Consider the following 13497-nt stretch of genomic DNA (forward strand, 5'->3'; position numbering starts at 1 on the left):
ATTATAGCTATGATTTATTTTACTTTAAAAGGTAGAAGGGAAATAGTACGAGGCTACCTGCCAACATTTATTGACCCCCAAAACTGCCTTTATTCTATGGCTAAGATCAAAGCTTTCCACAAGTTCTATGAAGGTGTTTTAGAGTCCACCACAGAGGAATGAAGTGAAGTTTTTTGAAGGAGGTAAGAGGGAAAAGGAGGGGGAAAAAGGGCTGTAATGCCCACAACCTTTTCAAAGACCAGAGTAGCTCCATATGTTTTATTTGTCATGGTGGTAGAAGACTTCATACAGGATCACGATTACTTTGATTTTGAAAATTTTGAAAACCTAGGACTAAACATTTTTATTTCCAATTTGAGGAAAGGGTGGTATACTAAATAAAAAGTCTCCCTGTAGGTAAAAATAGGGATGAAGAATGCAGGAGAATTTAAACTGTTATAGTAATGGCAGGTTTAGTGTGTTGAAGATAGTCCTACTCCATAACAGTCGGGTTTTGTTTTCCAAGTTTTATTTAAATTCCAGTTAGTTAACAGAGTGTATATTAGTTTCAGGTATAAAATTTAGTGACTCAACACTTACATATAACGCCCGGTGCTTATCACAAGTGCCCTTCTTCCTCCCCATCACCTATTTATCCATCTCCCTGCCCACCATGCCTCTGGTAGCCCTCGGTTTTGTTCTCTATAGTGAAGAGTCTGTTTCTTGGTTTTCCTCTCTTCCCCCCAACCTTATGTTCACTTGTTTTGTTTTAAAATTCCACATATGAATGAAATCATATGGTATTTCTTCCTGTTGTCATCTTGGTAGTTTATATGTTTCAGGAATGTATCCATTTCTTCTAGGTTGTCCAATTTGTTGGTGTATCATTTTTCATAATCGCTTATAATTGTTTGTATATCTGTGGTATTGGTTGTTACTTCTCATTTTGATTTTATTTATTTGGGTTCTTTTTCTTTTCTTTATGATAAGTTTGGTTAGGAGTTTATCATTTTTCTCAAAGAACCAGATCCTAGTTTTATTGATGTGGTCTATTGGTTTTTGTTTTTGTTTGTTTGTTTGTTTGTTTCTATAGCATTTATTTCTGCTGCAATCTTTATTTCCCTTCTGCTCACTTTAGGCTTCGTTTTTTTGTTCTTTTTCTAACTCCTTCAGGTTTAAGGTTAGGTTCTTAATTTGAGGTTTTTCTACTTCTTGAGGTAGGCCTGTATTGTTATATATTTCTCTATTAGAACTGCTTTTGCTTCATCCCAAAGGTTTTGGACCATTGTGTTTTCATTTTAATTGGATTCCATGCATTCTTTTTACTTCTTCTTTGTTTTCCTGGTTGAGTCATTCATTGTTTAGTAGCATGTTGTTTGACCTCTATGTATTTTTGGTCTTTCCAAATTTTTTCTTGTGGTTGACTTCAAGTTTATTAGCACTGTAGTAAGAAAATATGCATGGCAGTATTTCAATTTTTCCGTATTTGTTGAGGCCTGATTTGTGACCTAGTATGTGATCTATTCTGGAGAATGTTCCATGTGCACCTGAATGTGTATTCTGCTGTTTTAGGATGGAATGTTCTGAAAATACTTGTTAAGTCCATTTGGTCCTGTTGATTTTCTGCTTAGATGAGCTGCCCATTGATGTAAGTGGGGTGTTAAAGTCTCCTACTACTATTGTATTGTTATCACTTAGCTCCTTTATGTTTGTTATTAAAGGTTTTATATTTTGGGTGCTTCCATGTTGGGGGCATAATTATTTACAATTGTTAGATCTTCTTGTTGAATAGTTCCCTCTATTATGATATAGTGCCTTTATTCATCTCTTGCTATAGTCTTTGGTTTAAAATCTAGTTTGTCTGATATAAGGATGGGTACTCCAGCTTTCTCTTGTTGTCCAATAGCATGATAGATGGTTCTCCATCCCTCACTTTCAATCTGCAGGTGTCTTTAGATCTAAAATGAGTCTTTTGCACAGCATATAGATGTGGGGTTTTTTTTTAACCATTTTGACACCCTATGTCTTTTGATTGGAGCATTTAGTTCATTTTAATTCAGTGTAATTATTGGTAGATATGTATTTAGTGCCATTTTATTACTTGTTTTGTCATTGTTTCTGGAGATTTTCTCTGTCCCTTTCTTCTTTTTGTCACTTTTGTTCTTTCCTTCCACTCAAAGGTCCCCTTTAATATTTCTTGCAGGGCTGGTTTAGTGATCATGAACTCCTTTAGTTTTTTTGTGTCTGGGAAACTCTGTCTTTCCATCTATTCTGAATGATAGCCTTGCTGGATAGAGAATTCTTGGCTACAGACTTTTCTCATTTACCACGTTGAATATATCATGCCACTCTCTTCTAGATTGCCAAGTTTCTATTGAGAGATATGCAGCTAACCTTATGGGTCTTCTCTTGTATGTTAGGGATGTCTTTTGTCTTGCTGCTTTAATGTTTTTTTTTCTTTATAGCTATATTTTGCAAACCTAATTGCAATATGTCTTGGTGTGGCCTGCTCTTGTTGATTTTGATGGGAGTTCTCTGTGCCTCCTGGATCTGGATGTGTTTCTTTCCCCAGATTAGGGAGATGTTCAAATACTATTTCCTCAAATAAATTTCCTGCCCTCTTTTCTCTCTCTACTTCTTCTGGGACTTCTATAATATGAATGTTATTACATTTGATGGAATTCCCTAAGTATATTCTCCTTCCATAATTCTTTCTCTTTTGTTCAGCTTTATTTTCCATTATTTTGTTCTATATCATTTATTCATTTGCTTATTTCAGCCTTATGTTCATTGCATTAAGCCTGTTCCAATCCTAGTTATTGCATTTTTCATTTCTGACTGATTCTTTTTTAACTCTTTTATCTCTGCAGTAAGGGTCTCCTTCAAGTCTTCTATCATTTTCTCAAGCCCAGCTTGAGAGGATTGTTGCTTTAAATTCTCCATAAGGCAGGTTACTTCTATCTGTTTCACTTATATTTCCGACTGTGACCTTATCTTGGTCTTTAATGTGGGATGAATTCCTCTGTCATGGCACATTGAAGTCTCTGTCTTCTCTGTGTTAAAAAAGCCCATTATGTTTCCTGCTCCTGAGAGTAATGGCTTTATGAAGAGGTCATAGAGTGCCCAGGGCCTGGCACTTCAGGAAGTAGCTCTGGTGTGTGCTGCATGTGCTCTGCTGTTGTGTTTTGGCTACTCTGTCCTTCAGGCCAGTCATGTGCAGAGGCTCTCCTTGCCCACAGTGGGCAATGTTTGGTCTTTAGCATGAAGATGATGAGTTATAACAAGGTGTGCTCTGATATGCTTCTTAAATGAGACCTGGTACTATTTTCACTAGAACTGAAGTCCTGCAGAACTCTCTAGTCAGGACACATGGTATGGGTAGGGGCTTCCTCTGGTCCTATGAGGAAGAGGGCCTCTGTGCTGAGATTCAGGCACACTTGACCGAGAAGGACAGGACCAGCACAGTGCATAGGTGTAGGACCCAGAGTAAGCAGGTTAGGCAGCCAGTGTTGGTACTGTACTGTTTACAGCATGTGGGTGGTTCTGTGCATATGCTGAGGATCGGGGGAGGAAAATGGTACCAGCCAGCTCCTTTGTCTCTGGAGCGGGGTGTCCATGCTTGCTACTCCCTGGGAAGCACTCCAAGAAGAGTGAATAATCTCCCCCACTGTGTTACACAGGGATTTTTCAGATAGCTATTGCCACATTGCCAGCCTCTGTGTTATTTGCCCGCCTTCTCTCCAGAAGCAGCAGAGTGCCCTCTGGGCTCTATCCAAGCCAAGTCTGCTGATTTTTAAACTCCAGGTTTTGGGCAGCCCCAGTGGCTCAGCGGTTTAGTGCCGCCTGCAGCCCAGGGTGTGATCCTGGGGACCCCGGATCGAGTCCCACATCAGGCTCCTTGCATGGAGCCTGCTTCTCCCTCTGCCTGTGTCTCTGCTTCTCTCTCTCCTCTCTGTGTGTTCTCATGAATAAATAAATGAAATCTTTAAAAAAAATAAATAAACTCCAGGTTTTTGGGATGTGATGTGGGCAGGGGCCTGCCCTGGTCTTCTAGGGGAAAGTCTTGCTCAGGGACTGAGTGAGGTTTGACCAAGACGGGCAGTCGTGCCTGAGTCCAAGGGTGGGGATTTGGTGCAAGCAGGTTAGGCAGCCAGTGTCTGGGCTGACCTGCTCTTCACAGGTAGCCCTGTACTTATGATGAGGGGCAGGGGAAGGAAATGGTGCTCTCCATCTCCTTTGTCCCCACAAGGCATCTCCATGAAAAGCCACCTTTCTGTGATGTGCTCCAAGAAGAGCAGTCTTCCTACTGCTTGGCCCCAGTGTTCTTCACATCTCTGCCTCCATTCTATTTGCCCCTGGGTTCCTTGCCTGCCTTTTCTCTAGGAGCAGGGCAGCGCCCTCAGGGCACTAGCCCAAGCCAAGCCCACCAACCTTTAAAACTCCAGTCTTTCAAGCCCCACTGGTTACAAGACTTCATGAAAATCAGCCCCACTCATTTTCCCAGCCAATGGCTTTGGGGAAGTATTCTCTTTTTGCATTCCCCTGTGTTCTCCTTTCTCTCTCTTTCACCTTTCTCAGTGACCAGGGCTCCCTCCCCTCTGCAGCACCCATGGTCTGTTTCTCCCCCAAACCACATCTCCACACTTCCTACCTGCATCAATGTGGCCTCTTTTCTCCCTCCAGTTGTGAGTTTGTCAATCCTTAAGTCAATTTCTTGGATATTTAGAATGATTTAATAGTTATCTAGTCATGTTGGGGGACAAGACAAGCCTAAGATTCTCCTAGTATGCCACCTTAGCTTCACTGTCCATAATAGCAGTTTTGAATGTTAATTCATATTTTGTTTTGTTTTGATCAACCAAAAATGTGGAATATTATAATCAATAAAATAAAATCAGGAATTTAGTGTTTTCTGAATATAAGTAATTCACTTGTAACCACAGGGAACACTTCATTAAATACTTGTTTATGATTACTAATGATCTTATTTATGATTACTTTGGTATTCATTACTGATAACATTGAAAGACCAGATTTCAGTGAAATTCTATAAGTTTCTCTAAAATGAAGATGCATAGATGGAGTCTTCCCATTCATTAGCTATTTTCCCATTTTCTCTTTGAGAGCACCTTAATTTTCTTTGCCTAATTTTAAATGTCCTTCATATTTGGAGAAGACTACATCCCAACTCAGACTTAAGGAGTATTTCCTGTTGGTCTCTAAGTCTAGTAGGACTGTTTTCTTTTGCTTGGTAACTGTCCAGTAGTGTGACGCAATTTTGGCCGATGAGACATGAAGAATATATGCATAATCATTTATGAGAAATTTCTAATCTATCTTAAAAAGAGACACAAGACAGAGAAAATCCCTCTTATAGACATTTTAACCCAAATGTGACACCTAACATTGATGTTGTAATAAGGCAGCAACATGGTAATAACAGTAGAGAAAAAAAGATGGATCCTTGATAATGCCACTGAATCACAGACTTAACCTTAATACCATCTACTATCCAGAGTTTTGTTATATGATGCAGTACTGATCTATTTATTATTGCTTATAACCAAAATTATATCACGTGGCACAATATATTTGCTACATTATGGACATGAGTTAAAGATAATGATTTATTAAGCAAAAAATTTTGCTGTAGGAATAGCATGATATTCATCTATAATATTGATGCAGAAAAGTAAATGAATGAGAATGTCCAGGAAAATGTGAGAAAGGAATAATGAAGGTTGATTAGCCCAACAACATATTTAAATAAAGAGCTATAGAGAGTATCATCCAATAATGGAACTGTACATATATAAAAACTTACTATATCATAAAAGTTTCATATCCAATCAGTGAAGAAAAGAAACATTAATAAATAAGTGGGTTGGGACAACAAGCCAAATTCCTTCCTTTCTCCTACACCAAACAAATTCCAGAAGAATCAAATATTTGTACAAAAAAAAAAGAAGAAAAAAAAAACAATTCATGTGATGAAAAAAAGATGATTTTCTAAAACTAACATCTTTGAGTTGGGGTGTCCTTACTGAGCATCATTAAAGAAAATGCAAGATTGGTTTAATATTAGTTTAGTAGAAAACTCATCAATAAAATGTCCATGTTAACAGAAAAAAATAAATATCAGTTTAATAAATACAGAAAAAGCTTATGATAAACTTCCTTATCTAATTATGATTTTAAAAAATTATCAGCTACAAATAGGAAGGAAACTTTATCAAAAAAAGTAACTATCAAAAATCTATACAAATATCATACTTACTAATGAAATGTTGAAAACCTTCCCTTTGAGATCAGGAAAAGACAAAGATATTTGGTCTCACCACTTTCATGCATGCACACAAAGTCTTCATAGTAAGACAAGAAGAAGAAATAAATGTTTTAGGGATTTCATTAGAGAAAGAGCCCAAATGTCCATCAACTGATGAACGGACAAAGCAGATGTGGTATATATACAATGAGATATTACTCAGCCATTAAAAAGAATGAAATCTTGCCATGTGTAATGATATAGATAGAGCCAGAGATTATTATGCTAAGCAAAATAAGTCAGTCAGAGAAAGACAAATACCATATGATCTCACTCATATATGGAATTTAAGAAATGGAACAGATGAACATGGGGGAAAAAGAAGAGAAACACGCAAACCATAAAAAAAGACTCTTAATGATAGAGAACTGAGGGTTGATGGAGGAAAATGGGTGGGGAATGTGCTAAATGGGTGATGGGTATTAAGGAGAGCACTTGTGATGAGTACTGGGTGTTATATGAAAGTGTTGAGTCATTAAATTCTATACCTGAAACTAATATTACATGATGTGTTAACTGGAATTTAAATAAAAACTTGAAAATAAATAAATAAATAAATCGTAAGGATATTAGAGGAACAAATAAAATATCACTACTTGTCAACAATATGATTATTTATAAAGGAAGTCCAAAATAACCTATAAATTATTAGAATCATTAAGTGAATTTATCAAGATTGTTTACAGAAATAACATTTACATATTATTGTAACAATATTTATATATAACAGTATTAGTACTATGTAAAAACTACTATAAATAAGCAACACAACTAGGAAATAGAATTAAAAATATCGTTATAATAGAATCACAAATATAAAACACTTAGGAATAAATGTAACAAAGGAATTTCAAGTACTCTATGGAAGAGGCTATAAAATATTAAGGAGAGAATTTGAGATCTAAAGTAGTGGAGAGATATACCCTGTTCATGGACTGGAAGCCTCAATATTCTAAAGATGTTAATTCTCCCCAAACTGATATAATGTGATCCCCATCAAAGTGTATACGTTTTGTAATGGAATATGACAAGGTTCTATAATTTAAATGGAAATGCAAAGGGGCAAAACGTCAAGATACTGCACATGTACAATGGACATATATATTAATGTTCATGGCACTAACAATTTAGTAGCAAATCAATAGAAACAGTCCAATGGATAAATCAAATGTGATGTTCTCATACAATTGAACAGATATAATAATAAACGTGAACTTCATTAATCAACACGGATGACTCATAGTTAAGCAAAATGCATCAGACACAAAATACTGTGTGAATCTGTCAAATAAAAATGCTTTCAAAACAGGCATAATTAATGTTGGCAATGCATAGTTAAGCAGAAAAACCATAAATACAAATAAGGAACTATTACTATTAAAATTAGTTTGGGGTTTTCTTTTGCAAGGGAGGAGGGACACAGTAGTGTTTCAGATGGGGCATGAGAGACCTTCTTGGTCAGTCAATATACACTGGTGTTTGGTTTGTGATAAATTATTGAGTTGTTCACTTATAATTCCCTGCACCTTTCTATATGTATGCAATGCATTTCATGAAAAAAAGGTTAATTTTGATATATACAAATTTAAAACTTCTGAAGATTAAAAAGTAAGCAAAAAGACAAAGGATAAATAACAGAGTAAAAGATTATTTCCCACATGTAATGGGCAGAGGGCTGATAAATCAAGATATTGCCTATTCATCAGTGTACTCATCACAATGAACACTTGTTCTTTTCTATTTGGGTTTCTATTTCCCTGGCCCTCTAAAAACCTTAGAGCTATGAGCAACCTTTTTGCCAATGTTGGAACCAGCACACTAGAGTTTTGAGGTTCTTCTACAATTAGCACCATAATAAATGAAGCACAGTTCAATGTGCAGAAAATCTAGTCAGTGTCCCCTTTCCTTTGATAAGGAGGACCTATCCTTTATTTCCTCCTAAAGTTTTTTTTTTTTTTTCAAAGGGATCATCGCAGTAGAAACACATGTAAACTAAATACATACTTGGGTGGAGAGAACACTGAATTGAAATTTTTCCACAACTTACAGAAATGGGCTGGACAAAACGGCTGTGCCTGGCATATGGGAAATGGGTCTTAGCAAAAATGAAAGCGGTGGGATAGATTAAAAAAACAGATGTGGCATTACCCCAACACCCGCACAATGGACCATTGTCCATAAGAAAGAAAGATAACTTGCCATTTGCAACAACATGGATGGACCTTGAACACATTATGCTAAGTGAGATAAGTCAAAGAAAGATGAGTGTTGGGGATCCCTAGGTCTCAGCGGTTGAGCGCCTCCTTCCGCCCAGGGCGTGATCCTGGGGTCCCGGGATCGAGTCCCACATAGGCTCCCTGCATGGAGCCTGCTTCTCCCTCTGCCTGTGTCTCTGCCCCCGCCCCCCTCTCATAAATAAATAGAATCTTTAAAAAAAGAAAGATGAGTATCATCTGATCTCACTTACATGTGGAATCTAAAAAAGCCAACCTTGAAAACAGAATGGAATGGTTGTAACCAGGGGACAGAGGTAAGGAAATAGGATCGATGTTGCTGTTGTAAGGGTACAAACTTGTAACAAATAGTCAGTAAGCCCTGGAGATCTAATGCACAGCACAGTGAATACAGAGGATAATAATGTATCATAGTCATAAAACAGGCTAAGAGAGTAAAATTTGTTGTTCCAGCCATGAAAAAGAAATAATGATGTAATGTGATAGAGGTGCTAATTACTGCTACAGTCCTATTACAAGATATGTGTGTCAGTTTAACATGTTGTATACCTTATGTTTACCCAATGTGATTTTCAAATATATTTCAATTAGAAAATAAAAATAAAACCAAGTTAAATTTAAAGGAAAGTGGTGGAGATCAGAGGACAGACTTTCTCTACAGGGCCACTCTTATTTTCCTTCATCTTATCACCCTTGTTTTCTTTGGTCCAGCCAACAAACACCCCTCCCCCAAACAGCACTTTTGTGTGACCAGGAGCAGAGATCAGAATCAAAAGGCAGCTCTGAGGGGAAAGAATGGAAATATTTTCAGGACAGAGTTACAGAAGGAAGGGTACCTCTAGGTGAGAGGCTGAATATTATGAGTAAGAAATACAAAAGAGGGGCAGCCCGGGTGGCGCAGCAGTTTGGCGCTGCCTGCAGCCTGGGGTGTGATCCTGGAGACCCAGGATCGAGTCCCACATCGGGCTCCCTGCATGGAGACTGCTTCTCCCTCTGCCTGTGTCTCTGCCTCTCTCTCTCTCTCTCTCTCTCTCTCTCTGTCTATGAATAAATAAGTAAAATCTTAAAAAAAAGAAATACAAAAGAGCCAGGCATGGACACAAACATCAGTGAGGGTCTGTGTTCAAATGACCCTAGTGACAATATATTTTTAGAGTAGAAAGTCACTGTGAGGTAGGCTGGGACACCATGTATCAAATATAAGGTCAATATGATACATTATCTGTTAAATTATGCCCCCAAAATTGACTGCAGAATCTTAGCCCCAATAAGCCAATGGAGAATATCAAGACTCTCCCATTAAATCAAGGATAAGAACTGAGAAAAAAATGCCTCAATGTTTTGGTACTGTAATCAAATTTTTTATTTAATTTAATATTTAAATAAGGTGATTATAATTTCCACTGAACATAAAATTCCCATATTAAATTCTTTACATTTATTTCTTTTAGATTTTATCGTCTCCTGACTGATACTCCCGGAACCGTAATCATTACTAGAAACAGTGCTCTTGAAAAAAAAGTGTGTTAAGAGAATTCTTTGCTAAATGAATTAGGTGCAAATGGCTTAACATTCAGTATCCTAACCAACAATCTGAAACAGAAATATTCATACTTCAAGCTATATCCAGGAAAATGGATTCCCATATTCAGAATGTATACAATAAGCATTGGGAAAAAAAGTTCTCCTGACTTTGAAAATAATTCTGTGACTGATGTTTAAAGTATTTTCATCAGCAACTCTAAAGACACAGCTTGAGATCTGGCAAACTGACTCATGTGAAGGTTACAATTAAGGATATAATTGGGAAGTGTTAGCAAGATGTTAAAATGTCTTCTAGACAGTTTGACAAAGCCATGGTCAGAAAGTGCATTAAAGTTATAAAACCTAGGGAAGCAGTACTAAAATAATAATTTAAAAAAAATTAATTATAATTTATTCAGTATTTCTACCTCAAGTAAGTTCATCTGAAGATATGTTCTCTGAATGCTTACAGGAAAACATATCCAAGAATATTCATTATAGCATTGTTGTTAATAGCTGAAAGTTTGAGACAACCAAAATATCCAACAGTAGAACAGATGAATAATTTTCAAACTCATATACTGGGATAACATAAAGACATTAATAAGGTTGACCTGTATGCGCTGATAGAAAAATAACAGATACATTGTGTGAAAAAAAATCACAGAATATTGGAACACAACCTCCATATGGATATACACCTCTGTATATCAATGTATATATATAGAAAAATTCTGTGAGCTTTTTTACCCAACCATTTATAATAATCTGTGAGGTGAGGTCACCAGGGACCTCATCTACATTAGAGATTTTAATAGTGCTTAGATTTTATACAAATTCATATTATATTGTATTTGGGGGAAAAAGATGAAAAAGAAAAGGCAATTAGATTTGGTGTCCACATTGCTTTTGCAATAGGCTAGTGGTGAAGTTGGATAGCACACTAGGCAAGTTTATATCCTTCTCAGAGTTCACGGAGATTCATGGCGAATCTCATGGCTAAGAATCTCAAATCTTCATGGTGAAGATGCTGTGGGAGAGGTAGCTGTAATACTCTTGGGGCCCTAGATCTGACCTTCCTATATGAGGGATAAGTAAAATAACTTTCTCGTTAAACAAATATGAGAATCATATTATGCATGTATAATTCTGTTTAAGCATTCCATTATAGTATTTCATAGAAGTGGAAATTCCTTCCTGTTTTAACTGATGACAAACATTTAATTTCCAGAATTAGTACAAGAGCAATGTTACCAGGGAAGTCACTTTCCTAATACTTACCTGCACCTGCCACCTTTGGGAGTTTTGTTGTTGTGTTGTTTTTGGATAAGTCAAATTTATGTTGAATTATAAAAATATAAATAAAAGTATAGAGCTCAAAGAAATTTTTTTCAAGTGAGTACACCAGCGAACTAACTGCCTGGATAGAAATATAGAACCTTACCTGCACTTCAGAAGCCTCCCTTGAATCTCAATTATCCATAGATGAACACTGGACTTCTCTCATCATGAAATACCTTTTCTTTTCCTTTGTTTTTGTATATTATTATTGGAGTTCAACTTCCCAACATATAGTATAACACCCAGTGCTCATCCCGTCCAGTGCCCCCCTCAGTGCCTGTCACCCAGACACCCCATCCCCCCACCCACCTCCCTTGTTCGTTTCCGCTACCCCTTGTTCGTTTCCCAGAGTTAGGAGTCTCTCATGTTTTGTCACCCTCTCTGATTTATTGCACTCATTTTCTCTCCTTTCCCCCTATAATCCCTTTCACTATTTTTTATATTCCCCAAATTAATGAGACCATATGATGTTTGTCCTTCTCCGATTGACTTACTTCACTCAGCATCATACCCTCCAGTTCCATCCACATCGGAGCAAATGGTGGATTATTTGTCATTTCTAATGGCTGAGGAATAGTCCATTGTATACATAGACCACATTTTCTTTATCCATTCATCTTTCGATGGAGACTGAGGCGCCTTCCACAGTTTGGCTATTGTGGACATTGCTGCTAGAAACATTGGGGTGCAGGTGTCTTGGATTTTCGCTGCATCTGTATCTTTGGGGTAAATCCCCAGCAGTGCAATTGCTGGGTCATAGGGCAGATCTATTTTTACTCTTTGAGGAACCTCCACACAGTATTCCAGAGTGGCTGCACCAGTTCACATTCCCACCAAGAGTGCAAGAGGGTTCCCCTTTCTCCACATCCTCTCCAACATTTGTGGTTTCCTGTCTTGTTAATTTTCATCATTTCCACTGGTGTGAGGTGGTATCTCATTGTGGTTTTGATTTGTATTTCCCTGATGGCAAGTGATGCGGAGCATTTTCTCATGTGCTTGTTGGCCATGTCTATGTCTTCCTTGGTGAAATTTCTGTTATGTCTTTTGCCCATTTCATGATTGGATTGTTTGTTTCCTTGCTGTTGAGTTTTATAAGCTCTTTAATAAGCTCTACTAGCCCTTTATCTGATATGTCATTTGCAAATATCTTCTCCCATTCTGTAGGTTGTCTTTTAGCTTTGTTGACTGTTTCTTTTGCTGGGCGGAAGCTTTTTATCTTGATGAAATCCCAATAGTTCATTTTGCTTTTGTTTCCCTTGCCTTCATAGATGTATCTTGCAAGAAGTTGCTGTGGCCAAGTTCAAAAAGGGTGTTGCCTGTGTTCTCCTCTAGGATTTTGATGGATTCTTGGCTCACATTTAGATCTTTCATCCATTTTGAGTTTATCTTTGTGTATGGTGTAAGAGAATGGCCTACTTTCATTCTTCTGCACGTGGCTGTCCAATTTTCCCAGCACCACTTATTGAAGAGACTGTCCTTTTTCCAGTGGATAGTCTTTCCTGCTTTGTCGAATATTAGTTGACCATAGAGTTGAGGGCCCATTTCTGGGATCTCTATTCTGTTCCATTGACTTATGTGTCTTTGTGCCAGTACCACACTGTCTTGATGACCACAGCTTTGTAGTACAACTTGAAATCCAGCATTGTGATGCCCTCGGCTCTGGTTTTCTTTTTCAATATCCCCCTGGCTATTTGGGTTCTTTACCGATTCCACACAAATCTTAAGATTATTTGTTCCAACTCTCTGAAGAAAGTCCATGGTATTTTTTTTAAAAAGATTATTTATTTATTCACGAGAGACACAGAGAGAGAGGCAGAGAGAGAAGCAGGCTCCATGCAGGGAGCCCAATGTGAGACTTGATCCCAGGACTCCAGGATCATGCCCTGGGCTGAAGGCAGGCTCCAAATGGCTGAGCCACCCAGGAATCCCAGTCTATGGTATTTTGATAGGGATTTCACTGTACGTGTAAATTGCCCGGGGTAGCATAGACATTTTCACAATACTAACTCTTCCAATCCATAAGCATGGGATGTTTTTCCATCTCTTTGTGTCTTCCTCCATTTCTTTCAGAAGTGTTCTGTAGTTTTTAGGGTA

The sequence above is a fragment of the Canis aureus genome, chromosome X (assembly GCF_053574225.1).
Source record: "Canis aureus isolate CA01 chromosome X, VMU_Caureus_v.1.0, whole genome shotgun sequence".
NCBI classification, from domain to species: Eukaryota; Metazoa; Chordata; class Mammalia; order Carnivora; family Canidae; genus Canis; species Canis aureus.